Raw genomic sequence first — 27513 nt, 5'->3', positions numbered from 1 at the left:
ACTAGTAGTGTTGAGCGTGAATATTTGAAATGGGAATTTTTACCATGAATATCGGCACTTCGCGATTTCGTGAATATTTAGAATATAGATATATATTCGTAATGACGAATATTCGTGTTTTTTTTTAAGCCAATTTATGTGAATATTTATATGAATATCGGCACTTTCAGACTGGACACGGATCCCTCCCTTCTTTTAGATGAAAGATATCATTTCATTACGTATTTTTGCATGTAAAAAAAAGAGAACGAACATAGCGAATATGCGAATTTCGCAAATATAGGACGAATATTCGTCCATATATTCACAAAATATAGCAAATTCAAATATGGCCCCTGCCGCTCATCACTACTCACTAGTACTACCACCACTCCACCATCCCTGCTGCAACTACTTCCAGGCCTACACAAACAAATCAATCAATTGATTCCTAAAAAGGATAATTGTTGGACCTTTTACATTTTAAAAAGCATAAAGATACACTAGTGCAGTGTGTTTTTACACAAGCTATTATTTACCACCAGGTACCACCTTTTTACCCATAGCCAAACATGTACCCATATCTGGCAACACAGCTCAAAGTATTTGAATACACTTCTAGGTGACCTAAGGGTGCATGCACACCACGTTTTTGCAATACAGTTCCCATATCAGGTTTTTGATGAAAAACTGATCCCTCAAAACTTGAATAAACTGTATCAAAACATGTGTACAAATTTTAACCCATATACGGTTGAAAACCGTATACGGTTTGAAAAATGATGTCCGTTGCATCCGTTTTTTAAGAAAAAAACATGTAAGCTTTTAAGTTTTCACTCCATTTTGAATAAAGTTTCACTTGTTTGATTGAAGTTCCAAGAAAAAAACTGTGCAAAGTCAAAAACTGTATGGTGAAAACCTGATGGAACCGTACGCACATACAGTTCTGTACGGTTCCCATTGACTCCCATGTTTAAAAAAAACATATACGGTTCAATACAGTTTTTCACCCGGACCAAAAAATGTGGTAGACTACAGTTTTGGGTACAGGTAAAAACCTGGACAAAACCCTATGTGATGCAAAACTGACTAAACCGGATGATGCGTTTGACATATGGTTTACAATGTTAAGTCAATGCATGCGGTTTTTTATACAGTTCCGTACGGTTTTTAACTTGAAACCGTATACGGGAACTGTATAGCTAAAACGTGGTGTGCATGCACTCTGTGTTAGGGACGTTGCAGACAGAGCAAATTCTGCTCTGAATTTTCTAGAGGATATATTGGTATTGTAAAATTGGAACAATTCTCTGTGCTATACACACATATCCCTCCCTGTCCTTGTGGCCCCTTTCCCTAAAATACATAGGCTTTTCAGGTGTCTCTCACTCACCCTTATACTGCCTCCTATTTCACTGGGAGATGTATGCAAGCCATTATTGGCTAACCTGAGTCCATGTGATCATCCTACTTGCAAGGTATTCTAGACTACCCTAATGTCAAACCTTTGTTCCTTTTTCTTTTGTTATTCTCACATGGCGCCAATGCCATGCTACCAGGTTTGGCTGAAGTAAACCAAATTCTTCTTTTTTTTTAAGAGCCAAGGTACGTGCTCCTAATTCACCCAATTGCAAGTAAAATGTGCAAATGTTCACACAAAAAAACGTGCACGAGGATGCGGTCCAACAGGAGAGAAGCCCCCCAACTAACCAAACTCTATGCCTCTAAGCCAAAAGGCATTTGCAAGGCTCCAGGTACGATGTCCCCTTTCGCCAAAGCTACTAAGGGACCGAAAAGTGATCCTGGTGAACAACTAGGTGTTAATCAAGTTGCTGCCGAGCAACCAGTAAAACCGGTTCGGCAACCCTGTCGGAGCAGGGATGGCCGGGGAATGGCAGGGAGGTGAGGAACCTAATGGCCACACACACCTCCCCTAGACTGGCAGGAGGGACACCCCGAAGGGCTACCGCACCCTGACCAAATCCTAATGTACATATAAAAAGGAACCTAAACATGAACACTAAAGAATACATAAGTGGATGTGCACAGTGTGATACTGCTTGGACATCTGCAGATCAACAGCCAGAAGGCCGGAACACTAGAGGTGAGAGCTAAAGTGCGTGCTGGGTGCCATCAGTCAAGTGGGGTCACTACTCCCAAATGAGTTCCAGCACCCTGGGGTCACCACTCCCAGGGCACTTTTGCACCTCTGCTCTTACCCTACCTGAACTTTAGGGCAAGATCCAGAGAATACAGGTCGCTTCAGGGTCTTCCACCCAGACACACAGCATACCCTGGTACACCTGCACCAGTCTGTGTGGTCTTCCACACCACCAACTAATAAGAAAGGTACTACACATGATCTTAGCCAAAAGGCCATGAAGTTAGCGGTGCTACAGTACATTACAGTGGCCTTGACCTAAGGGTACACAATTACCACTTACCAACACTAAAAGATCATCTTAAGCCCACGTTAACTTGTTCCAAATGTGTATTGCAGTACCATTTCAGTTTGCCATTACTGTGGCAAAAAATGGCAAAAATTTGACAATACCATACAGAATACATGTTACGCCGAGCGCTCCGGGTCCCCGCTCCTCCCCGGAGCGCTCGCTTCACTCCCTCCGCTGCAGCGCTCCGGTCACGTCCTCTGACCCGGGGCGCTGCGATCCTGCTGCCAGCCGGGATGCGATTCGCGATGCGGGTAGCGCCCGCTCGCGATGCGCACCCCGGCTCCCCTACCTGACTCGCTCCCCGTCTGTTCTGTCCCGGCGCGCGCGGCCCCGCTCCCTAGGGCGCGCGCGCGCCGGGTCTCTGCGATTTAAAGGGCCACTGCGCCGCTGATTGGCGCAGTGGTTCCAATTAGGGTTTTCACCTGTGCACTTCCCTATATTACCTCACTTCCCTTGCACTCCCTTGCCGGATCTTGTTGCCTTAGTGCCAGTGAAAGCGTTCCTTGTGTGTTCCTTGCCTGTGTTTCCAGACCTTCTGCCGTTGCCCCTGACTACGATCCTTGCTGCCTGCCCCGACCTTCTGCTACGTCCGACCTTGCTTCTGCCTACTCCCTTGTACCGCGCCTATCTTCAGCAGCCAGAGAGGTGAGCCGTTGCTAGTGGATACGACCTGGTCACTACCGCCGCAGCAAGACCATCCCGCTTTGCGGCGGGCTCTGGTGAAAACCAGTAGTGGCTTAGAACCGGTCCACTAGCACGGTCCACGCCAATCCCTCTCTGGCACAGAGGGTCCACTACCTGCCAGCCGGCATCGTGACAGTAGATCCGGCCATGGATCCCGCTGAAGTTCCTCTGCCAGTTGTCGCTGACCTCACCACGGTGGTCGCCCAGCAGTCACAACAGATAGCGCAACAAGGCCAACAGCTGTCTCAACTGACCGTTATGCTACAACAGTTGCTACCACAGCTTCAGCAGTCATCTCCTCCGCCAGCTCCTGCACCTCCTCCGCAGCGAGTGGCCGCTTCTGGGATACGCTTGTCCTTGCCGGATAAATTTGATGGGGACTCTAAGTTTTGCCGTGGCTTTCTTTCCCAATGTTCCCTGCATCTGGAGATGATGTCGGACCTGTTTCCCACTGAAAGGTCTAAGGTGGCTTTCGTAGTCAGTCTTCTGTCCGGAAAAGCCCTGTCATGGGCCACACCGCTCTGGGACCGCAATGACCCCGTCACTGCCTCTGTACACTCCTTCTTCTCGGAAATCCGAAGTGTCTTTGAGGAACCTGCCCGAGCCTCTTCTGCTGAGACTGCCCTGTTGAACCTGGTCCAGGGTAATTCTTCCGTTGGCGAGTATGCCGTACAATTCCGTACACTTGCTTCAGAATTGTCCTGGAATAATGAGGCCCTCTGCGCGACCTTCAAAAAAGGCCTATCCAGCAACATTAAAGATGTTCTGGCCGCACGAGAAATTCCTGCTAATCTACATGAACTTATTCACCTAGCCACTCGCATTGACATGCGTTTTTCTGAAAGGCGTCAGGAACTCCGCCAAGATATGGACTCTGTTCGCACGAGGCGTTTCGTCTCCTCGGCTCCTCTCTCCTCTGGTCCCCTGCAATCTGTTCCTGTGCCTCCCGCCGTGGAGGCTATGCAGGTCGACCGGTCTCGCCTGACACCTCAAGAGAGGACACGACGCCGTATGGAGAACCTCTGCCTGTACTGTGCTAGTACCGAACACTTCCTGAGGGATTGTCCTATCCGTCCTCCCCGCCTGGAAAGACGTACGCTGACTCCGCACAAAGGTGAGACAGTCCTTGATGTCTACTCTGCTTCTCCACGTCTTACTGTGCCTGTGCGGATGTCTGCCTCTGCCTTCTCCTTCTCTACAGTGGCCTTCTTGGACTCTGGATCTGCAGGAAATTTTATTTTGGCCTCTCTCGTCAACAGCTTCAACATCCCAGTGACCAGTCTCGCCAGACCCCTCTACATCAATTGTGTAAATAATGAAAGATTGGACTGTACCATACGTTTCCGCACGGAGCCCCTTCTTATGAGCATCGGATCTCATCATGAGAGGATTGAACTTTTGGTCCTCCCCAATTGCACCTCGGAGATTCTCCTTGGACTTCCCTGGCTTCAACTTCATTCCCCAACCCTGGATTGGTCCACTGGGGAGATCAAGAGTTGGGGGTCCTCTTGTTCCAAGAACTGTCTAAAACCGGTTCCCAGTAACCCTTGCCGTAACTCTGTGGTTCCTCCAGTAACCGGTCTCCCTAAGGCCTATATGGACTTCGCGGATGTTTTCTGCAAAAAACAAGCTGAGACTCTACCTCCTCACAGGCCTTATGATTGCCCTATCGACCTCCTCCCGGGTACTACTCCACCCCGGGGCAGAATTTATCCTCTCTCTGCCCCAGAGACTCTTGCCATGTCCGAATACGTCCAGGAGAATCTAAAAAAGGGCTTTATCCGTAAATCCTCCTCTCCTGCCGGAGCCGGATTTTTCTTTGTGTCCAAAAAAGATGGCTCCCTACGTCCTTGCATTGACTACCGCGGTCTTAATAAAATCACGGTTAAGAACCGCTACCCCTTACCCCTCATCTCTGAACTCTTTGATCGCCTCCAAGGTGCCCACATCTTCACTAAATTGGACTTAAGAGGCGCCTATAACCTCATCCGCATCAGAGAGGGGGACGAGTGGAAAACGGCATTTAACACCAGAGATGGACACTTTGAGTATCTGGTCATGCCCTTTGGACTGTGCAATGCCCCTGCCGTCTTCCAAGACTTTGTCAATGAAATTTTTCGTGATCTGTTATACTCCTGTGTTGTGGTATATCTGGACGATATCCTAATTTTTTCTGCCAATCTAGAAGAACACCGCCAGCATGTCCGTATGGTTCTTCAGAGACTTCGTGACAACCAACTCTATGCCAAAATTGAGAAATGTCTGTTTGAATGCCAATCTCTTCCTTTTCTAGGATATTTGGTCTCTGGCCAGGGACTACAGATGGATCCAGACAAACTCTCTGCCGTCTTAAATTGGCCACGCCCCTCCGGACTCCGTGCTATCCAACGCTTTTTGGGGTTCGCCAATTATTACAGGCAATTTATTCCACATTTTTCTACCATTGTGGCTCCTATCGTGGCTTTAACCAAAAAAAATGCTGATCCCAAGTCCTGGCCTCCTCAAGCAGAAGACTCCTTTAAACGACTCAAGTCTGCCTTTTCTTCGGCTCCCGTGCTCTCCAGACCTGACCCTTCCAAACCCTTCCTATTGGAGGTTGATGCCTCCTCAGTAGGAGCTGGAGCTGTTCTTCTACAAAAAAATTCTTCCGGGCATGCTGTCACTTGTGGTTTTTTCTCTAGGACCTTCTCTCCAGCGGAGAGGAACTACTCCATCGGGGATCGAGAGCTTCTAGCCATTAAATTAGCACTTGAGGAATGGAGGCATCTGCTGGAGGGATCAAGATTTCCTGTTATTATCTACACCGACCACAAGAACCTCTCCTACCTCCAGTCGGCCCAACGGCTGAATCCTCGCCAGGCCCGGTGGTCTCTGTTCTTTGCCCGATTTAATTTTGAGATTCACTTTCGTCCTGCCGATAAGAACATTAGGGCCGATGCTCTCTCTCGTTCCTCGGATGCCTCAGAAGTTGATCTCCCTCCGCAACACATCATTCCACCTGACTGCCTGATCTCCACTTCTCCTGCCTCCATCAGGCAGACTCCTCCAGGAAAGACCTTTGTTTCTCCACGCCAACGCCTCGGAATCCTCAAATGGGGTCACTCCTCCCATCTCGCAGGTCATGCGGGCATCAAGAAATCTGTGCAACTCATCTCCCGCTTCTATTGGTGGCCGACTCTGGAGACGGATGTTGGGGACTTTGTGCGAGCCTGCACTATCTGTGCCCGGGATAAGACTCCTCGCCAGAAGCCCGCTGGTTTTCTTCATCCTCTGCCTGTCCCCGAACAGCCTTGGTCTCTGATTGGTATGGATTTTATTACTGATTTACCCCCTTCCCGTGGCAACACCGTTATTTGGGTGGTCGTTGATCGATTCTCCAAAATGGCACATTTCATCCCTCTTCCTGGTCTTCCTTCTGCGCCTCAGTTGGCTAAACAATTTTTTGTACACATTTTTCGTCTTCACGGGTTGCCTACGCAGATTGTCTCGGATAGAGGGGTCCAATTCGTGTCTAAATTCTGGAGAGCTCTCTGTAAACAACTCAAGATTAAATTAAATTTTTCCTCTGCATATCATCCCCAGTCCAATGGACAAGTAGAAAGAATTAACCAGATCCTGGGTGATTATTTGCGACATTTTGTTTCCTCCCGCCAGGATGACTGGGCAGATCTCCTTCCATGGGCCGAATTCTCGTATAACTTCAGGGTCTCTGAATCTTCCTCCAAATCCCCATTTTTCGTGGTGTACGGCCGTCACCCTCTTCCCCCCCTCCCTACCCCCTTGCCCTCTGGTCTGCCCGCTGTGGATGAAATTTCTCGTGACCTTTCCATTATATGGAGAGAGACCCAAAATTCTCTCTTACAGGCTTCTTCACGCATGAAGAGGTTCGCGGATAAGAAAAGAAGAGCTCCCCCCGTTTTTTCCCCTGGAGACAAGGTATGGCTCTCCGCTAAATATGTCCGCTTCCGTGTCCCTAGCTACAAGTTGGGACCACGCTATCTTGGTCCTTTCAAAATTTTGTGTCAAATTAATCCTGTCTCTTATAAACTTCTTCTTCCTCCTTCTCTTCGTATCCCTAATGCCTTTCACGTCTCTCTTCTCAAACCACTCATCCTCAACCGTTTTTCTCCCAAATCTGTTCCTCCCACTCCTGTTTCCGGCTCCTCGGACGTCTTCTCGGTCAAGGAAATTTTGGCTGCCAAAAAGGTCAGAGGGAAAAATTTTTTTTTAGTAGACTGGGAGGGTTGTGGTCCTGAAGAGAGATCCTGGGAACCTGAGGACAACATCCTTGACAAAAGTCTGCTCCTCAGGTTCTCAGGCTCCAAGAAGAGGGGGAGACCCAAGGGGGGGGGTACTGTTACGCCGAGCGCTCCGGGTCCCCGCTCCTCCCCGGAGCGCTCGCTTCACTCCCTCCGCTGCAGCGCTCCGGTCACGTCCTCTGACCCGGGGCGCTGCGATCCTGCTGCCAGCCGGGATGCGATTCGCGATGCGGGTAGCGCCCGCTCGCGATGCGCACCCCGGCTCCCCTACCTGACTCGCTCCCCGTCTGTTCTGTCCCGGCGCGCGCGGCCCCGCTCCCTAGGGCGCGCGCGCGCCGGGTCTCTGCGATTTAAAGGGCCACTGCGCCGCTGATTGGCGCAGTGGTTCCAATTAGGGTTTTCACCTGTGCACTTCCCTATATTACCTCACTTCCCTTGCACTCCCTTGCCGGATCTTGTTGCCTTAGTGCCAGTGAAAGCGTTCCTTGTGTGTTCCTTGCCTGTGTTTCCAGACCTTCTGCCGTTGCCCCTGACTACGATCCTTGCTGCCTGCCCCGACCTTCTGCTACGTCCGACCTTGCTTCTGCCTACTCCCTTGTACCGCGCCTATCTTCAGCAGCCAGAGAGGTGAGCCGTTGCTAGTGGATACGACCTGGTCACTACCGCCGCAGCAAGACCATCCCGCTTTGCGGCGGGCTCTGGTGAAAACCAGTAGTGGCTTAGAACCGGTCCACTAGCACGGTCCACGCCAATCCCTCTCTGGCACAGAGGGTCCACTACCTGCCAGCCGGCATCGTGACAATACATAAACACAGCCTCATGAGCAAAGAGTAAGGCAGCTAAATGAATAGTACTATTAATTCCATTTCCCTGCATGGAAATAGTTAAATGCTTTATTTCTTTTACCTGCTAATTAAATGACTTTCATATTAGTATTATTCAATATAATTCAAAATACAAAAAACAGTCTGAGTCATCAGTCGGATGTTGTATCCGTATATCATTTACATTCAGAGTCTGGTAAAAATAAATTGTTTTCTTTGCAAGCCATAGAGCTTAAATTTGTTGCATGATATTACACGTTGAACAGTCTCCTTGATGTCAATGTGTAAACGGAGTCATCTCTGTAGTAGAGGCACTGTAAGAAAAGGCATAAAGGCTAAATAACATACTTAGAAATATAATATATTTTCAACAGACAATTCCTCAGCTGTTACTGAGTCTCTTAACCCAATATTGGGCAAATTAGTAATGGAACCAGCAATTTATACATAATTTTATTTAGGGTTTTTTCCTGTGTATTTAACCCCTTAAGGACCAAGCGTTTTTCTGTTTTTGCACTTTCGTTTTTTTCTCCTTACCTTATAAAAATCATAACCCTTTCAATTTTGCACCTAAAAATCCAAATGATTACTTATTTTTTGCACCACCAATTCTACTTTGTAATGAAATCAGTCATTTTACCCAAAAATCTACGGCAAAACGGAAACAAAAATCATTGTGCGACAAAATTGAAGAAAAAACACAATTTTGTAAATTTTGGGGGCTTCCGTTTCTACACCGTAAATTTTTCAGTAAAAATGACACTTTATCTTTATTCTGTAGGTCCATACGATTAAAATGATACCCTATTTATATAGGTTTGATTTTGTCATAGTTTGGGAAAAAAATCCTAACTAATACATTTAAAATTGTCCTTTTCTGACCCCATAACTTTATTATTTTTCCGTGTACGGGGTGATATGAGAACTCATTTTTTGCGCCGTGATCTGAAGTTTTAATCGGTATCATTTTTGTATTGATCAGACTTTTTGATCGCTTTTTATTCCTTTCTTTATGGTATGAAATGTGACCAAAAATACGCTATTGTTACGCCTAGCGCTCCGGGTCCCCGCTCCTCCCCGGAGCGCTCACGGCGTCTTTCTCCCTGCAGCGCCCCGGTCAGTCCCGCTGACCGGGAGCGCTGCACTGTCATGGCCGTCGGTGATGCGATTCGCACAGCGGGACGCGCCCGCTCGCGAATCGCATCCCAGGTCACTTACCCGTCCCGGTCCCCTGCTGTCTTGTGCTGGCGCGCGCGGCTCCGCTCTCTAGGGCGCGCGCGCGCCAGCTCTCTGAGACTTAAAGGGCCAGTGCACCAATGATTGGTGCCTGGCCCAATTAGCTTAATTGGCTTCCATCTGCTCCCTGGCTATATCTGATCTCCTCCCTTGCACTCCCTTGCCGGATCTTGTTGCCTTGTGCCAGTGAAAGCGTTTAGTGTGTCCAAAGCCTGTGTACCTGAACTTCTGCTATCCATCCTGACTACGAACCTTGTCGCCTGCCCCCGACCTTCTGCTACGTCTGACCTTGCCTCTGCCTAGTCCTTCTGTCCCACGCCTTCTCAGCAGTCAGCGAGGTTGAGCCGTTGCTAGTGGATACGACCTGGTTGCTACTGCCGCAGCAAGACCATCCCGCTTTGCGGCGGGCTCTGGTGAAAACCAGTAGCCTCTTAGAACCGGTCCACTAGCACGGTCCACGCCAATCCCTCGCTGACACAGCGGATCCACAACCCGTAAGCCGAATCGTGACAGTAGATCCGGCCATGGATCCCGCTGAGGTGCCGCTGCCAAGTCTCGCTGACCTTACCACGGTGGTCGCTCAGCAATCGCAGCAAATTGCCCAACAAGGACAGCAGCTGTCGCAGTTGACCGCCACGTTACAGCAACTTCTGCCTCTGCTACAGCAGCAACCATCTCCTCCGCCAGCTCCTGCACCTCCTCCGCAGCGAGTGGCCGCTCCTAGCCTCCGCTTGTCCCTGCCGGACAAATTTGATGGGGACTCTAAACTCTGCCGTGGATTTTTGTCTCAGTGTTCCCTGCATATGGAGATGTTGTCGGACTTGTTTCCTACAGAACGGTCTAAGGTGGCGTTTGTAGTAAGCCTTCTTTCAGGAAAGGCCTTGTCTTGGGCCACACCGCTCTGGGACCGCAATGATCCTGCCACAGCCACAGTCCAGGCCTTCTTCGCTGAAGTCCGGAGTGTCTTCGAGGAGCCAGCCCGAGCTTCTTCTGCTGAGACTGCCCTGCTGAACCTGGTCCAGGGTAATTCTTCAGTGGGCGAGTACGCCATCCAATTTCGTACTCTTGCTTCCGAGTTATCATGGAATAATGAGGCTCTCTGCGCGACCTTTAAAAAAGGCCTATCCAGTCGCGTCAAGGATGTGCTGGTCGCACGAGAGATTCCTGCCAACCTCCAAGAACTCATCCATTTAGCTACCCGCATTGACATGCGTTTTTCTGAGCGACACCAAGAGCTCCGCCAGGAAAAAGACTTAGATCTCTGGGCACCTCTCCCACAGTATCCGTTGCAATCTACGCCTGGGCCTCCCGCCGAGGAGGCCATGCAAGTGGATAGGTCTCGCCTGACCCAGGAAGAGAGGAATCGCCGTAGGGAAGAAAATCTCTGTCTGTACTGTGCCAGTACCGAGCATTTCTTGGTGGATTGCCCTATCCGTCCTCCACGTCTGGGAAACGCACGCACACACCCAGCTCACGTCGGTGTGGCGTCTCTTGGTTCCAAGTCTGCTCCTCCACGTCTCACGGTGCCCGTGCGGATTTCTCCTTCAGCCAACTCCTCCCTCTCAGCCGTGGCCTGCTTGGACTCCGGTGCCTCTGGAAATTTTATTTTGGAGTTGTTTGTTAATAAATTCCGCATCCCGGTGACCCGTCTCGTCAAGCCGCTCTACATTTCCGCGGTCAATGGAGTCAGACTGGATTGCACCGTGCGTTACCGCACAGAACCCCTCCTGATGTGTATTGGACCCCACCACGAAAGGATTGAGCTCTTCGTTCTCCCCAACTGTACCTCTGAGGTCCTCCTCGGTCTGCCGTGGCTCCGGCTTCATTCTCCCACCCTTGATTGGACCACCGGGGAGATCAAGAACTGGGACTCTGCCTGCCTTAGGAAGTGCCTCTCCCTCCCTCCCAGTCCCGTCAGGCAAGCCTCTGTGCCTCCTCATGGCTCCCGTCCTTGTGTCACCCTGCCCCGTGCCAAGCTTCACCCTCTGCCCTCCCTCCCCATTCCAACTCCTGCTGCACTGCCTGCCGTTGAGGAAACCCTCCATTCTTTCCCGGTGTCCTCATCCCAGGGGAGGCAGTTACCGGACAAAAAAAAGGGGAGACCTAAGGGGGGGGGGTACTGTTACGCCTAGCGCTCCGGGTCCCCGCTCCTCCCCGGAGCGCTCACGGCGTCTTTCTCCCTGCAGCGCCCCGGTCAGTCCCGCTGACCGGGAGCGCTGCACTGTCATGGCCGTCGGGGATGCGATTCGCACAGCGGGACGCGCCCGCTCGCGAATCGCATCCCAGGTCACTTACCCGTCCCGGTCCCCTGCTGTCTTGTGCTGGCGCACGCGGCTCCGCTCTCTAGGGCGCGCGCGCGCCAGCTCTCTGAGACTTAAAGGGCCAGTGCACCAATGATTGGTGCCTGGCCCAATTAGCTTAATTGGCTTCCATCTGCTCCCTGGCTATATCTGATCTCCTCCCTTGCACTCCCTTGCCGGATCTTGTTGCCTTGTGCCAGTGAAAGCGTTTAGTGTGTCCAAAGCCTGTGTACCTGAACTTCTGCTATCCATCCTGACTACGAACCTTGCCGCCTGCCCCCGACCTTCTGCTACGTCTGACCTTGCCTCTGCCTAGTCCTTCTGTCCCACGCCTTCTCAGCAGTCAGCGAGGTTGAGCCGTTGCTAGTGGATGCGACCTGGTTGCTACTGCCGCAGCAAGACCATCCCGCTTTGCGGTGGGCTCTGGTGAAAACCAGTAGCCTCTTAGAACCGGTCCACTAGCACGGTCCACGCCAATCCCTCGCTGACACAGCGGATCCACAACCCGTAAGCCGAATCGTGACAGCTATTTTGGACTTTGGAATTTTTTTGCGCGTACACCATTGACCGTGCGGTTTAATTTACGATATAGTTTTATTTACGATACATTTGCGATACCATATATGTTTTTTTAATCATGTTTATATATTTTTTATATGGAATTTGGGAAAGGGGGGTGATTTAAACTTTTAATAAGGAAGGGTATATTTTAATAAGGGGTAATGTGTGTGTTTTTAAACTTTTTTTGAACTTTTTTTTTTACACTTTTAGTCCCCTTAGGGAACATTTAGGAGGAATCATTTGATTCCTCATACAGATCAATGGGCTACAGATAATCCCATTGATCGGTGTGCTCTGCGCTCGATTGATAAAGCCTGGTCCTGCCAGACTTTATCATTCTGAGCACTGGAGCCGGCATGAAAGGAGAGGTAAGCCCTCCGGCTACCTCAGCGATCGCGCTGGGGGGGGGCTATCCACCCCACTGGACCACCAAGGACGGGATACAGGCACCTTTAGACGCTGCTGTCCACTTTGACAGTGGCAATCTAAAGGGTTAATAGCCAGCCGCGGCGATCGCTACAGGAATCAGCTGGGGGCTGGCCGGTATGACGCGGGCTCGTTAACGGCCATTGCACGAGCATAGACGTCCAAGGTCGTTATTGGGTTAAGTTAACCAATCTAAGTACATGTAAAAGTAAGCTGGAATGCAGCAATAATGCTTAAAATGCACATAAGATTTGTATAGCCTGAGGCCCAAATTACCATTTGCCACATAAGAGAACATCCGCATAAATGAGAATGGGTTTTCCCAATGTTTTTTTGGGGCAAAGAAGCTTTAAAGGGGTTGTTCAGATGTTCAGGACAACCCTGACAGCTGGAAATGTAAAATAAAATAATAATAATAATAAAAATATATTTCTAACCTGTAAACATCCTCCAATCCTGCACCATTTAACCCCTTGAAGACCATTTTGGCCGGACCATGCAAATTTTCGTTTTTCTAAAAATCATAACGCTTTCAATTTTGCACCTACAGACGCATATAAGGGCTTGTTTTTTGCGTCACCAATTGTACTTTGTAATGACATCAATTATTTTATACCACATAATCTGCGGCAAAACAAAAAAAAACGTATTCGTGGGGTGAAATTTAAAACAATCAGCCGTTTTGTAATTTTTGGCGGCTTCCCTTTCTATGCAGTGCACTTTTCGATAAAAATGACACTTTATCTTTATTCTGTAGGTCTATACGGTTACAAGGATACCCAATTTATGTAGGATTTATTTTATTGTAATACTTAAAAAAAATTTTAACTACATGCACCAAAATGTGTACATTTAGAATTGTCATCTTCTGACCCCTATAACTTTTTTGTATACAGGGATATATGGGGACTCATTTTTTGCAACGTGGTCTGTAATTTTTATCAGTACCATTTTTGTTTTCTTTTTATAAATTTTTTTTTATGGTATATGAAGTGACCAAAAATGTACAATTTTGGACTTTGGTATTTTTTTTTTCCGTGTATGCCATCGACCTTGCAGTTTAGCTAACCTTCTATTTTAATAGATCACACATTTACGTACCACATATGATTATTTTATTTTTAATTTTCTTATTTTATTTTAAAAAATGGGAAAAGGGGGATTCAAACCTTTATTAGGAAGGATTTAATTCACTTTGATTAACTTTTTTTAACACTTTATTTTTTTCTTTACTTTTTAGTCCCCATAGGGGGGCTATAACATGCAATCTTTTGATTGCATATACTGATCAATGCTATGCCATAGCATAGCATCGATCAGTGTTATCGGTGCTCTGCTGATTCAGCCTGCTGAAGCTTCCTGGATCAGCAGAGCACCGATCGGATGGTGAGGAGGCAGGTAAGGGCCCTCCCGCTGTCCTCTCAGCTCATCGGGACATCGGGATTCACCGTGATGTTCCCGATCAGCTTCGTAAGTAGTAGTAAGGTGATTGCATGAGGAGGTTTTTAAAGTGTGTTATCATGATGATAGGGAGGTTTTTGTTACAGTGCATTATCAGAAGCATAACCCCTTAAAGGGGTACTCCACCCCTAGACATCTTATCCCCCATCCAAAGGATAGGGGATAAAATGTCTGATCACAGGGGTCCCACTGCTGGGAACCCCCACGATCTCTCCTGCAGCACCCCTGTCATCTGGTGCACGGAGTAAGGTTCACTCTGTGCCTGATGACAGGCGATGACTGGCCCTGCCCCCTCGTGATGTCACGCCCGCCCCCTTAATGGAAGTCTATGGGAGGGGGTGTGGCGGCCGTCACACTCCCTCCCATAGACTTGCATTGAGGGGGCGGGGTGTGACATCACAAGGGGGTGGGGCCTTGACATCATGATCCTCCGGCCCCTGCATTGCTTGCTTTGTGCACCAGATGACTGGGGTGCTGCAGGAGAGATCACAGGAGTTCCCAGCGGCGGGACCCCCGTGATCAGACATCTTATACCCTATCCTTTGGATAGAGAATAAGATGTCTAGAGGTGGAGTACCCCTTTAAGGACATTTGGGGACCCATATAAAGACTTCTGCAGAGTAAAAAGCAGAGCAGTTGCCCATACAGTAGCAACCAATCAGATTGCTTCTTCCATAATTTTTTAGAGGCCTTTTTAAAAAATAAAGAAGCAATATGATTGGTCGCTATGGGCAACTGGTCAACTTATCCTCTGAACAGGCTTTAATAAATCTCCCCCATTAGACATAAATATTCCTCTTGGTGCTCTGTTAAATGTAAAATAATGCCAAATGTCCATAATTGCTCTTTTTTGCCACATCACAACCCAGAATAAATTGAATATAAAAGTAATTAAAAAGTCTTTTATGTGCAAAAGTGGTACTGATAAACACTACAGATCATTGCACAAAAAATGGGCCCTCATACAGCCTTGTATAGGGAAAATTTAAAAAGTTAAAGGGGTGAGAATATCCTTTTTTTTAAAAGCAGTACAATAATAGAAAGGCATGTAAACATGGGTATCATTTTAATCATATTGACCCACAGAATAAAAATGGCATAACATTTTTACCGTAAAGTCCACTACATATAAACGAAACTCCCCTAAAAACTGCAAAATTGCGTTTTTCTTTTCAATTTCCCCCACAAGTTATGTTTTTTGATGTATGTTTTTGCCCCATACATTTTAAAGTAAAATGAGTGATGTCATTACAAAGTACAATTACAAAAAAAAGCCGTCATCTGGGTCTGTGGATGGCGAAATGAGTTATAACTCTTAGAAAGCTAGGAGAAAAAAATCAAAACAAAAAAAAGAAAACTTTCAAAGGCCAAAATCAGCTGTGTCCTTAATTGAATTAAGAGTTTGTTACAGTTTGCTATCAGAAAGGTAATTTGTTACAGTGTGCAATTTTGAGTGACAGTCACCCAGGGCCCCACCACCACATTAGGAATGCAGACACCCTCTACCAGTTTAACAGGGCATTGGCTGCTGGGAGTAGACATGCTGAGACTACACTAGTCTACACCAGGCACTCCTGCTAGAATACACCAGGCACTCCTCTGCCGACCAATGAGGAGCAGAACAGCCACCACTGTGGAGTGAGACTGTGATAGTAGCTAACTTCAGTCGGGACCTGCTGCCATATAGGGGCTATACAGGAGGGCTGGTAATCTCTACAGGGGGGCATTATTACTGTTTGGGGCACTATAGATGATGGAAAAGTGCAGAGCCTAAAATGTTCGTCATGACATTCTGGGCCGGATGGAGAAGATAAAGTAAAGAAAACCACTCTGAACAGAGAAGGTGTCACATGCAAGTCACATGATGGAACTGTATGAAATCAGTTATATGGTCTGCAGAGCCTGTGTACAGCTAATATCTACCATTATATGGTCACCATATGTGGGAAGATTTGTAAAAGTTGGGGTAGGGGGCAGTAGTTAGCTCTGTTCTCTCCTTCTCTGGCTACTATATGTGGTCCTATATAACGGACGTCATGATTTAAACTTACACTTGGGTTAAATATTCTGTCAAACAGAGATGCCGACATATACCCCAGTGTAAAGGCAATGCCACCATTTACTTTAGTAGCCTAAATATAGTGTCTAGGCTAGTCAAGGGCTAGTGTCTATGTTTAGTCCATTTTCTCCATGAATATGTTTACTAAGTGTGACTCAAAAGTGCGGTCTGCTGTGCTTTACAGTGCTGCAAAGTAAAAATATACATGCAGGAAATGGACTTAAACTTTGTTACTAGTTGACTACGTTTAGGCTATTAAAGTGAAATAGACCACTGCCAGTATACTACAGTATGTGTTGGAAACCCTTTTTGTATATTCTAAACGAAAATTAAAATTGTGATATGAACAGCCCCCTAGTAGGATAACACAGAAGGTTTACCTGTTATAAAAAAATTGAAAAATACAGTTAAAAAATACAGTGTGTATAAAGTTCAAATCTGTGACTGAGCAATGAGTCTTGCCCTCTTACTAAACTCTTATAGACCGTAGGCAGCTGGATGCCTGTGGCCTATAAAAAGTCTGGAACGGTGCAGGATGTCAAGTTTTTGCTTGGACGTTTTTGCTTGTTTTTTTGCCACAGGCACTTTTTTTTTCCAGGACTTGACCCCTGATAACATGTCTAAGGGCTAAAGGAGAGAAGCCCTCCATCAAACCATTTCCTTCACCTCTGGGCCAAAAGGCATCTTCAGGGTTCCAGGTTCAAAGTCTCCCATCTCTGAAGCTTAGGAAGGTCAAATAATGCTTCTTAGAATCCACTTGGGCGTTAAACCAAGCTTCAACCAGGAAGCCAATAAGGTGGAATCTCTGCTAAAGTAGGCTCCCAGGGTTTCAGAAACGTGAGGAACCTGACGGCCACACACATCTCTCCTAGACCAACAGAAGGGAAACCCAAAAGGTCACTACACCCTGATCAATCCTAGTGACATACAACACACAACAGTAGCACAGCGACAACATACATAAAATTGTTGAATGCAGTGAATTACTGCCCAGTGATCTGGCTGGATCTATAAAAATTTCAGAATGGGGAAAAGGAGGTGATTTCCAAAGGTGAGAGTTTGCAGTGCACAAACCAACCCTCAGTGGGAACCCCCACCCATTGAGATCAGGCACCTCAGGGTCACCACTCCCTGAGACACAATGTACCTCAGCTCTTCACAGCAGCCCAATCCCCCCCCCCCCAGACCCAGAGGAAACAGGTCTCCTCAGGGCAACCCTTGACCTGGCTTCCTGAAACCAGCCCTGGTATACCTGCTCCCTCCATGCAGAAATCCACCCTTCTCAGTGACTCTAATACTAACCACTGATAAGAACAGAGGGGGAGAGTGGTGCATTTGCCCATAGCAACCAGATTGCTTCTTTAATTATTGAAGCAAAGAAGCAAAATCTGATTGATTGCTATAGGCAACTACACCGCTCTTCCTCTTCAAAGGTTTTGATAAATCTCCCACAGATATTGCATATGATTTAAGCCAAAAGGCAGAGCAGCCTTGGTTTAACTTGATGTATCATGTAACATGGAAATTTTTTTTCAACTGATTCATTTCCAAAAAGATTAAAGAGGCACTTTCATTGTGGAAAACTTTTTATATTATGTAGTACTACTGATTAGATGACCTTTTTAAATATACATTTATTTAAAAAAAATTCAATTTGACTAAAAAATCTAAAATGAAATTAGTTGCCACTAGGGGGTCATCTATCTTCATGCAGACAGACTACTCTGTATTTTGCAGTATACTGGATACTGGCCGTACAGTGTGTTGGTATCCAGTATAGGAGATCACAATTGTACCACTACAACCTTCAGCTGTTCCTAAACTACAACTCCCATGATGGGAGTTGCAGTTTTACAACAGATGGGGGTACAATCTTTGTAAAACTCTGTTTTAGAGCTGTGCATTCTCCAGCTGTGTGCCTCCAGCTCTTGCAAAACTACAGACAAAGGATGTGTGGGCATGCTGGGAGTTGTAGTTTTGCAACAGCTAACTCTAACACTGCTCTAACACAGCACTTTATAAACACTGCAGCTCCAGCTGTTGCAATGCAAAACAACAACTCCCAGCATGCTTGAACAACCAAAGCTTTTTCTGACTCCTGAATGACAAAGAAGCTGATCAGACATTCAGGAGTCTGAGAAAGCTGAATGACACACATAGTGACAGCTATGTTGATTAGCATCCAGCTTTACTAGGATCAGATAGAAAATGTATGCATAAAAACTACTGTGCAGAGATTTGCAGACTGCCAGGCTGCTTCCAGAGTCAGAGCAGATGAGTCCTCACAGTGAGGGGGAGAGATGGACATGTCCCTCAGAAGGAAAGAACAAAAAGCAAGTGATCAAAATATAAAGGCTATTTGTTGGGCATATATAGGTCCTAGACACATAAAAAATGATATGCACATGATCAGGAGTAGGTACTGAGTAACATCACTTTTTTTGCACTATGACAGGTACGCTTTAAGTTCTGCAGCATTAGAGACGTGTATTGTATTGTCTTGTAGCTTCTCTCCTCTGAAGGATTCAAGTGGATGATCTTACTACAGGCACAGGTTTTAACTGCAGGCATTATGGTTAGCAGTCATGGCACTAAGGCCAAATCTGACACTGTGCAGCCTAAGGAATTTACAGTATGCTATAGTAAATAGCTTGTCTAGATGCCCCTCTTCTGGCATGGAAATGAACAACTATTTGGCAGATGAGGCCCTGAAAGTTAATGCATAAGGAGGAGTTTCTTTCAGTGCAGTTAGACTGAGAAATGAGCCAAACATCGACATTTTAAACATTTACTATCTACGGTATTTTGTTTTTTGTTCGTAACAGCTGCAAGTGTAATAAAATCTATCTATTTGTGGTCATATCACAGTCTTAAATAAAGGATTATAGTTAGGAAACACCCAGAGAGACTGTCTCATTTTAATTAGCAAACAGAATTACCTTGACTTTGTTCTTTGTTACATTTCTTGTCATGGTTAATAAATCTTTGGTAACATGAAACACGGGCTGTAGATTAATTAGAAGGCTTTGTGCATGCTCTGTGATACAACAGTCAAATGGCCTTCTCCTGGGTATATACTGCCTTTTTAGTCTGTGTATTCTTAAATTATTTCATTGTTTTCCCTTGCTATTTGTTTTATGAGTTATTTTAATCTCTGTTCCCATATGCAGCAAAAGAGCAAGGAGTTTGGATAAACTGGATCAATTGTATTTATAAAATGTTTAATTAGGAACAACCTTTTGACAAGTATATTTCCTTGGTATACAGAGCTGTTTGCTGTCATTGTGCAGTGCACGTTTGGCTATACATCACACTGCAGTGCCAAAAATGTGGCCCTTAATAGGCATATGTTTTCTTGCTAGAATTACAAGGGTACTCCGGTGTAAAACTTTTTTTTTTTTTTTTTACTGAACTGGTGCCAGAGAGTTAAACAGATTTGTAAATGACTTCTATTAAAAAATCTTTACCCTTCCATTACTTTTTAGCAGCTGTATGCTACAGAGGAAATTCTTTACTTTTTGAATTTCTTTTTTTGTCTTGTCCACAGTGCTCTCTGCTGACACCTCTATCCGTGTCAGGAACTGTCTAGAGTAGCATAGGTTTGCTATGAGGATTTTCTACTGCTCTGGACAGTTCCTGATATGGACAGAGGTATCAGCAGAGAACACTGTGGACAACACAAAAAAGAAATTCAAAAAGCAAAGAATTCCCTCTGCATAGAGCTGCTAAAAAGTACTGGAAGTATGATGATTTTTTAATAGAAGTAATTTACAAATCTGTTTAATTTTCTGGCACCAGTTGATTTCCACCAGAGTATCCCTTCAACCCGTTAAGGACCAGGGGTTTTTCCACTCTCATTTTTTCCTCCTTACATTTAAAAAATCATAACTCTTTCAATTTTGCACTTAAAAATCCAATAGATGGCTTATTTTTTGCGCCACCAATTCTACTTTGTAATGAGCTCAGTAATTTTACCCCAAAATCTACGTTGAAACGTAAAAAAAAATATTCATAGCCGGGACCCTGGGCTAACAGCGATCATTGCAACGATCATTGTGCGGCGCGCTATTAACCCTTCAGACGCGGCGATCAAAGTTGATTGCCGCGCTGAAAATGAAAGTAAACGCTTCCCGGCAGCTCAGTCGCGATGTCCCGATCAGCTAGGATACGAGCGGAGGTCCCCTCACCTTGCTCCTTCGCGTCCGATCGGCATTTGATTGCTCCAAGCCTGAGCAACAGGCTTTTGCAATCAAGCCCCTATTACACTGATCCATGCAAAGCTATGGCTTTGCAGGGATCAGGGTAAAAGTTTAGTGTGTGCAGTGTCATAGCCCCTATGGGAGCTATAGCACTGCAAAAAAAAGTGAAATAAAAAAGTTAACAAAGGTCATTTAACTCCTCCCTAATAAAAGTTTGAATCACCCCCCTTTTCCCATAAAAAAAACTGTGTAAATAAAATGAAAATAAACATATGTGGTATTGCCGCGTGTGTAAATGTCCGAACTATAAAAATATATTGTTAATTAAACCGCACGGTCAATGGCGTATATGCAAAAAAATTCCAAAGTCCAAAATAGCGTATTTTTGGTCACTTTTTATATCATAAAAAATTTTATAAAAGGCGATCAAAAAGTCAGATGAATGCAAAAATAGTACCGATAAAAACTTCAGAACACGGCGCAAAAAATGAAGCCTCATATCGGCCCGCACGCAGAAAAGTAAAAAAAGTTATAGGGGTCAGAAGATGACATTTTTAAACGTATAAATTTTCCTGCATGTAGTTATGATTTTTTTCAGAAGTACGACAAAATCAAACCTATTTAAATAGGCTATCATTTTAACCGTATGGACCTACAGAATAAAAATAAGGTGTCATTTTTACCAAAAAATTTACTGCGTAGAAATGGAAGCCCCCAAAAGTTGCAAAATTAAATTTTTTCTTCAATTTTGTCGCACAATGAATTTTTTTTCCGTTTCGCCGTCAATTGTTTGGTAAAATGTCTAATGTCACTGCAAAGTAGAATTGGTGGTGCAAAAAATAAGCCATAATATGGAATTTTATGTGCAAAATTGAAAGCTTTATGATTTTTAGAGGTGATGAAAATGCAAAAACGGAAAAACGCTGAGTTCTTAAGGGGTTAAGTCTAGTAATGTTGCTCCAACTTTAGCCATATGAATATTGTTGCTTCTGAATTTTGATCCTGTGATCAGTAGGTTTCAGTAGTTTCCACAGATGTTGGTTTATTTCTCACCTGTCATTGTATTATCTTTTCCACTATTCTTCTATGCTGGGTAAGAATAGGTGGGAGTATTTTAGAGGGGGTGTTATCCCCCTTTTTCTAGTTCTTCCCTCACTATGGCCACCTCTTCTACTTATCTCAGGCAATAAAGAATACCTAAGTCTTCTACACAGTCGCATAGTAAGTCAGCCAACACACAACACTTGTGGTAAACAATAAAAAATATTTTCAAAGATGGAGGAACAAATCACTAAAACAGTTTGCACAACAGAATAACAAAAACATGCAAGTCTATAACCCCAGAGCTAGTGATAAGTACTTTCCCTTCCTCCATTATAAACACTTTTCATCTCTCAACAAAAACCAAGCCCACCGGGGGAATGACCCAGTGACCAGGCAGTCCCACTGCTGCCCGACCAAGCCCCTGGCTCTGGGCCACACCACCCCTCAGACGAAGCATCACAGAAACAATGGTCCCCACAGAGAACCACACTAGTGGGAAACCTGAAACCTACCATGTGCTCCCTGCCAGAGGGCTGGGAGAATGTAAGGAGGAAACCTTTATGCTGTCTCCTGCTAATTAAAAACACCTGGGACGAATGGGTGGACTGGAGTGCTGGCCATGGTAGAAGGGAGAGACTACAAATGTACAACAAAAATAGAGAAAAATAGCTGCACATCCACCATTTGTATTTTGACCTACTTGCTTCTCAGCATAATTTCAAAAACTAACAGGTTGATAGTATATATTTGGATCAAAATGTACAAGCCCACTCGCCACATTGAGGCCACCTAGTCAGAGTGGGTCCCTAACCTGACACTGGCGTAGCGCCGGGCGGTGACCACTGCCTCCGAGACACCAACCAACCATGTGATCCCTACCACAGGGCTGGGAGTATGTAAGGAGGAAACCCTTATGCAGTCTCCTGCTAATTAAAAACGCCTGGGCCGAATGGGTGGAGTGGAGTGCTGATAATGGAAGGAAGGAAAGACTACAAATGTGCATGCTGAGAAGCAAGTAGATCAAAATACAAATGGCGGATGTGCGGCTATGTTTCTCTATTTGTGTTGTACATTTGAAGTCTCTCCCTTCTTCCATGGCCAGCACTCCACTCCACCCATTCGTCCCAGACATTTTTAATTAGCAGGAGACTGTATAAAGGTTCCCTCCTAACATTCTCCCAGCCCTCTGGTAGGGAGCACATGGTAGGTGTTCACACTGGTGTTGTTCTCTGTGGCGGCCATTGTTTCTGTGATGCTTCGTCTGTGGGGTGGTGCAGCCCAAAAGCCCGGGGCTTGGTCGGGCAGCAGTGGGACTGCCTGGCCACTGGGTCATTCTCCCTGCGGGCATGGTGTCTTGGAGGCAGTGGTCGCCACCCGGCACTATGCCAGTGTTAGGTTAGGGACCCACTTGGACTAGGTGGCCTTGATGTGGCGAGTGGGCTTGAAGTTTTTGATCAAAATGTATATTAACAACCTGTTAGTTTTTTAAAATTATGCTGAGAAGCAAGTAGATCAAAATACAAATAGCAGATGTGCGGCTATGTTTCTCTATTTGTGTTGTACATTTTTAGTCTCTCCCTTCCACCATGGCTAGCACTCCACCCACTCGGTCCAGGTGTCTTTAATTAGCATGAGACTGCATATGGGTTCCCTCCTAACATTCTCCGAGCCCTCTGGTAGGGAGCACATGGTAGGTGTTCACACAGGTGTGGTTCACTGTGGCAGGCATTGTTTCTGTGATGCTTTGTCTGTGGGGGGGGGGGGGTGCAGCCCAAAGCCAGGGGCTTGATCAGGCAGCAGTGGGGCTGCCTGGCCACTGGGTCGTACACCCTGTGGGCATGGTGTCTCGGAGGCAGTGGTATGCCAGTGTTAGATACCTGTTAGTGCTTTAAATTATGCTGAGAAGCAAGTAGATCAAAATACAAATAGTGCATGTGCTATGTTTCTTTATTTGTGTTGTATTTTTCATCTCTCTCTTCCAGATGTTCCTGGCCCTGCTGTTCTCCTCCTTACTTCACCTGTGGCTCTGTTTCTCTCCATCCACCTTAGCTCCACTGTCAAAGCAAGAACCTGGTCCAAGGGATTGGATTTCCAGGTTCTCGCTGCCTCCTCCTGCAGCATGCTCAATGCTTGCAATAAGAAAATAGTGGGCCTCCAGTCATCGTTGACAGCTTACTGTTGCCACACAGGCATCGGGCCACAGCTTATCTTTATATGCACAGTTTCCTACCACTTAACTCCTCTTGCCCACCCTCTATTGATCAGCTTTGACATTATACAGAGCATTCAAGATTAGAGATGAGCGAATTTTTAAAAAATTTGATTCGACTTACTCGCCAAATTTTCCCCAAAAATTAGTTTGGGTCCGAATTAATTTGTGGCAAATCGCTATTAAAAACGACTATTTCTGGCCTACAGAGAGCCTCAATATGGGTGTAGAACACTTTGCCTTGCTGTAACACACATAGGGTGTGTGCTAAGTTAGTGAAATAATACTGTTATTCAGTATGACATGCAGATTAAAGGCGTTGCTATTAGAATCACTTTCGCAGAGCGGCACAATGACAGGTGGTGGCATCAGTATAAGGAGACCATATAGTGGTTAAATAACAAACCCTGGAGGAGGTGGCAGCATGAGGAGAAAATATAGTAGCTGAATGACACAGCCTGGAGATGGCGGCAGCATGAGGAGACCACATAGTGGCTGAATGACACAGCCTGGAATTTGCGGCAGCATGAGGCGAACATATAGTGGGTGAATGACACAGCCTGGAAGTGGCTGAAGCATGAGGAGTCCATATAGTGGCTTATTGACACAGCATGGAGGTAACGGCAACATGAGGAGACCATATAGTGGCTGAATGACACAGCCTGGAGTTGGCAGCAGCATGAGGAGACCAATGCCATATAGTGGCTGAATGACACAGTGTGGAGGTGGCGGCAGCATGAGGAGACCATATAATGGCTGAATGACACAGCCTGGAGTTGGTGTCAGCATGAGGAGATCATATAGTGGCTTAATCACACATCCTGGAGTTCACGGCAGCATGAGGGGGAATCTATAGTGGCTGAATGACACAGCCTGGAGTTGGCGGCAGTGTGAAGAGACCATATAGTGGCTAAATGACACAGCCTGGAGTTGGCGGCAGCATGAGGAGACCATATAAAGGCTGAATGACAGTGTGGAGGTGGTGGCAGCATGAGGAGAACATATAGTGGCTTAAAGACACAGCCTGGAGGTGGCGGAAGCATGAGGAGACCATATAGTGGCTGAATGACACAGCCTGGAGTTGGTGTCAGCATGAGGAGTAGAGATGTCGCGGATTGTTCACCCGCGTTCGCATCGCCGGGCGAACAGATGTGAAGTTCGATCCGTCCCCTATACTTTAACATTGCAGTAAACTTTGACCCTGGGAGTCAGAGTCAGCAGACACATTACAGCCAATCAGCAGCAGTCACTCCCTTCCAGACCCTCCTACCTCTTGCACGGACGCCATTTTTCCCTCATTCAGCATGCTGCAGGCTTAGGAAGTGGAGGGTCAGAGAAGCTGCTCCTGCTGTATAGGGAAATCGATAGTTAGATTGCTGCTAGGTGGTGTATTCAGGGTCCAGTTCACTTCTAAAGCACTAGTGTAACATCTGCTTTAAGGACAGCACCCAAAAAAGCCCTTTTTAGGGCTGAAAGATATCAGTCAATTTGTCTTGCAACAGCTGGAGGCACTCTGGTTGGGAGGGAACCGCTGGTTAAAAGGGATACTCCAGAATCAAACTTAAGTTCCTTCAAGCAACTAACTGCTACAGTATTCAAAGGGCTGAAAGATATCAGTTTGTGAGTGTTGCAACAGCTGGAGGCACCCTGGTTGGGAGGGAACCGCTGGTTAAAAGGGGTACTCCAGAATCAAACTTAAGTTCCTTCAAGCAACTAATTACTACATTATTTAAAGGGCTGAAAGATATCAGTGCATGTGTTTTGCAACACCTGGAGGCACCCTGGTTGGGGACCACTGCTTAAAAGGGGAACTCCGCTGGCAAGCTTTTTTTGCCTGCAGGGCAAATTGTGTCACCCTAGTGCAAATCACATTAGGTGTGACAGTTGTGCAAATGAAAAAAAAAAAAACCTTTTTTGGCTGTTAAATAAAATCAGTCTTCACTGTCAGTTCACGTCACAGTTGCCATTTTTTTTTGCCTGCAGGGTAAATTGTGTCACCCTAGTGCAAATCACATTAGGTGTGACAGTTGTGCAAATTAAAAAAAGCAACCTTTTTTGGCTGTTAAATAAAATCAGTCGTCACTGTCAGTTCACGTCACAGTTGCCATTTTTTTGCCTGCAGGGCAAATCGTGTCACCCTAGTGCAAATCACATTAGGTGTGACAGTTGTGCAAATTAAAAAAAGCAACCTTTTTTGGCTGTTAAATAAAATCAGTCTTCACTGTCAGTGCACGTCACAGTTGCCATTTTTTTTGCCTGCAGGGCAAATTGTGTCACCCTAGTGCAAATCACATTAGGTGTGACAGTTGTGCAAATTTAAAAAAAAATACCTTTTTTGGCTGTTAAATAAAATCAGTCGTCACTGCCAGTTCACGTCACAGTTGCCAGTTTTTTTTGCCTACAGGGCAAATTGTGTCACCCTAGTGCATATCACATTAGGTGTGACAGTTGTGCACATAAAAAAAATATATATACTTTTTTTGGCTGTTAAATAAAATCAGTCGTCACTGTCAGTTCACGTCACAGTTGCCAGTTTTTTTTGCCTACAGGGCAAATTGTGTCACCCTAGTGCAAATCACATTAGGTGTGACAGTTGTGCAAATAAAAAAAAATATATACTTTTTTTGGCTGTTAAATAAAATCAGTCGTCACTGTCAGTTTACGTCACAGTTGCCAGTTTTTTTGCCTGCAGGGCAAATTGTGTCACCCTAGTGCAAATCACATTTGGTGTGATACTTGTGCAAATTTAACCAAAAAAATTACAGGCAGAGGAAGGCCACCCCGCAGGGGCCGTCGTGGTGCTGGGATTCCCTTTGGCCCTAGAATGGCCAGTGTTCAGAGGCCACGTACCCTGAACCCCCAAACTTCTGAGGACTTAGTTGACTGGCTATCACAAGACACCCAATCTACTACAACTTCCGCTCGGAACCTTGACGCCCCATCCTCCTCCTCTAGCTTAGCTTCGGGCACCTCTCATGCTACCACTTGCCCGCCTGCTGCCACCACCAACACTAGCACCACAGCAGTTTTACTTGATCCATCAGAGGAGTTATTTACACATCAGTTTGAAGACATGAGTGATGCGCAACCATTATTGCCAGAGGATGTAGTTAACAGGGATATGTCTCAGTCAGGCAGCATTGGACTTGCGGTGTGATGATGATGTTGTACCCGCTGTTGCTTCGTTTCTTGAGGTGTCATATAGCGGTGAAGGTGTTGATGATGACGATGTGTCCGTGGATGCCACATGGGTGCCCGCTAGAAGAGAAGAAGAGGGGGAAGTTCAGATGGGGAGACAGAGAGGAGGAGGAGACGAGTTGGAAGCAGGGGGAGGTCGTCGCAAGGAGCTAGTGGCACAGTCAGACAACATGCATCGGCACCCGGGGTCAGCCAGACGGGACACCAATCAACGCATGCTATTGCCACCACCAGAATGCCTTCATCGCAGAGCTCAGCAGTGTTGCATTTTTTTGTGTGTCTGCATCTGACAACAGTGAGGCCATTTGCAACCTATGCCAGAAGAAACTGAGTCGTGGGAAGTCCAACACCTACCTAGGCACAACTGCTTTGCGAAGGCACATGATTTCACATCACAAACGCCTATGGGATCAACATGTCAGTACAAGCAGCACACAAAGTCAAAGCCGCCATCCTCCTCCTGGTCCAGCTTCTTCAGCCAGGTCAACCACTGCTGCCCTCTTTGCCCCCTCTCAACCATCCGCCTCTCCCTCTCTCGCCTTGAGCAGTTCCTGCTCATCTGCTCACAGTCAGGTGTCTGTCAAGGAGATGTTTGAGCGCAAGAAGACAATGTCTAAAAGT

The sequence above is a fragment of the Hyla sarda genome, chromosome 2 (genome assembly GCF_029499605.1).
Source record: "Hyla sarda isolate aHylSar1 chromosome 2, aHylSar1.hap1, whole genome shotgun sequence".
NCBI classification, from domain to species: Eukaryota; Metazoa; Chordata; class Amphibia; order Anura; family Hylidae; genus Hyla; species Hyla sarda.
The sequence above is the reverse complement of the archived record's forward strand: the minus strand, read 5'-3'. Positions refer to the sequence as shown.